This window comes from Pteropus alecto, unplaced genomic scaffold (assembly GCF_000325575.1).
Source record: "Pteropus alecto unplaced genomic scaffold, ASM32557v1 scaffold123, whole genome shotgun sequence".
NCBI classification, from domain to species: domain Eukaryota; kingdom Metazoa; phylum Chordata; class Mammalia; order Chiroptera; family Pteropodidae; genus Pteropus; species Pteropus alecto.
The window spans coordinates 2,303,703-2,306,066 of record NW_006433950.1 but is presented as its reverse complement, the minus strand read 5'-3'; the positions used below and the strand labels follow the sequence as shown (position 1 = coordinate 2,306,066).

At 51.5% G+C, this 2,364-nt stretch overlaps 1 pseudogene; it reads left to right on the top strand.

Moving 5' to 3' along the window:
- Positions 1-1,125: 1,125 nt before the first annotated feature.
- LOC112477397 lies at positions 1,126-1,245 on the top strand (annotated as a pseudogene).
- Positions 1,246-2,364: the final 1,119 nt, after the last annotated feature.

Below are 2,364 nucleotides of genomic sequence, written 5' to 3'. Positions count from 1 at the left end.
GCATCTGGGCTGTTCTAACGTGCACACGTGTGTGTTTCTGCATCCAACTGTGTTTATACACCGGTGTATAATTTTTTGTGCACACACACTCAGCGACGCTTGGGGAAACTTTTCTGAAAATCCTGGGCTGGCAGTTTAAATATAAAAAGGCTTTGTTTAATGCCAGAAGCATTTCCCCCTCGCGCTGGGAGTCGCTGAGCGCTCACCTGCTTCCTTTTCCCCTTAAAGACCCCGAGGCAGAGGCTTTCTTTGGGGCTGGGGTAGGGGTGGGGGGAGATGGGCCGAGGTCCCCTTGCTCTGAAGATGAGATTCTTTTCAGGGTGCACCCCCTCCCCATCCCCATCTGTATCCCTGTCCCCTAAGACCTTCCCGGTGCCCCACCGGCGCCCCAGTCTGTCCCTCTCCCGGGGCTGTTAACTCTGAATCCCACCCCCTCAGATATCTGGGAGTGTGACAATGCTGCCGAGGTCACTCTGGCTGTGGGTTCAGGTTGAAATGTGGCCAGCCCGTGGGGAAGGCCCAGGAGCAGCGTGGCTGCGGGGTGTTTGTAGGCGGAGGGTGGGCACAGCACAGAAAATGAGAGCACGGAGGGCAGATGGGGTCGCAGGGTGAGGACACCCCCTCCGAGAGGGCGTGGGAGCAGCTGTCTCCTGGGGTCGTTTGGAGTTTAATTCCTTTATTGCACATTTCGTGGCCAGCCCTGTCTAGCACATAGTGGGTGCTAAACCAAGACGCCTATTCATTAGTTCGTTGAGTTTTTGCAGGATGAGGTATAGAACAGTGGGGAAGAGCATACATTTTGGGTTCTGGATTCAAATCCTGACCCCCGATTGTATAACTTACCCTTCTGTGTCTCTTTCCTTCTCTGTAAAATGGAGCCTCTAGTGGTGACTCACCTCCCAGCGTTATTACGAAGGTGAAATGAGTGAGTTTACAAAAGCGCTAGAACAGTCCGTGTAAGTTCCAGCGTTTATTATCTAGAACAGGGCTTGCCACCTCCTGTGTGTACATGGCCCTCCCCCGAGCTGAGAATGGTTTATACATTTTTAAATGGTTAGGGGCAGGGGGGACAAAAGAAGACTAATATTTCAGGATGCATGAACATTATATAGAATTCAAATTTCAGTCTACTGCCGTGCCACCCTGAACAAGCCTGATGCCATCTGATCTCGGAAGCTAAGCAGGGTCGGGCCTGGTTAGTACTTGGATGGGAGACCACCTGGGGAAGACCAGGTGCTGTAGGCGTGAAAAATACAAAAATAAGAGATTATAAGATGACAAGGTCCTTGCAATCTGTGAGGTCAACCAAGAGTTGCCTCACCTAAAAAATAAAAAATTATAAAAGAATTCAAATTCAGTGTCTATAGATAAAGTTTTATTGGAAGACAGGCCCACTCATTCGTCTATCTACTGTTTACGGTGCTTTTACACAAAGACAGAATTAAGTAATTGGGACAATGTCAGTTCCACAAGTGCAGGGATTTTTGCTGGTCCGATCATTAGTGAGTCCCCAGCATCCAGAGGGGTGCCTGAACATAATAGATGCCCGATAAGTTGCATGAATGAGTTTGGCCCCAGGCAATGGTGGGGCTGAGGCCCCAATGTCCCTGAGCTTGGCGTGGGAGTCCATAGCGATTTAAGCAGATGTCCCTTTGGAGATCAGAAGAGGGAGTCTGTCCCTCCACCTCCTCAGGGACAAACAACTGCTGCCCACTTTAGCCTTCCCTAACGTAAGGCGCTCCCAGCGGTTAAATCATCCAGCCAAAACCATGAGATGGCCCTGGAGGAGAGGCAATTTTGGGGTCTTTACTGGGAGGTCCCCATCATCTCTCACTCTGGCCACCCACAGCAGAAAGAGTTTGAGATCGGCTTTTTGAAGAGAACTTGACCTTCTTGGGCCGGGTGCACCATGGCAGAGGGTTATGGAGACGGACCCTCCTCTCCTGGGGGGAGAGGAGAGAGGAAGCAGAAGAGGTACAGGGCTCTCTGGGAGCACTCACAGTGAGGTACAGGGCTCTCTGGGAGCACTCACAGTGAGATTCCCCCGGGCTTTGCCAGAAGGCTCTTCAAAAATCCCGGCGAAAGCTTCCTGTGACAGTCAGCTAGAAGAAATAAATACACCTGGGTCCTCCTGCTGGGAGGGGACACCAGCCCACCAAGGTGACTGAACCTGAAGGGTGCATCCCTGAGACCCCCAGGGCTGGCAGAGGCTCCTTCCTTCATCCAGCGTGTCCTGAAGTCCTGCTGTGTGCCTGGCACTGATGATGTTGCCAGGAATAAGGTACAGCCCCTCCCTCCCTTCCTCCCAGGTAGAGCTCACAGTATTCTGGAGCATAAATATTATGATACAATGAGTTAAGTGCC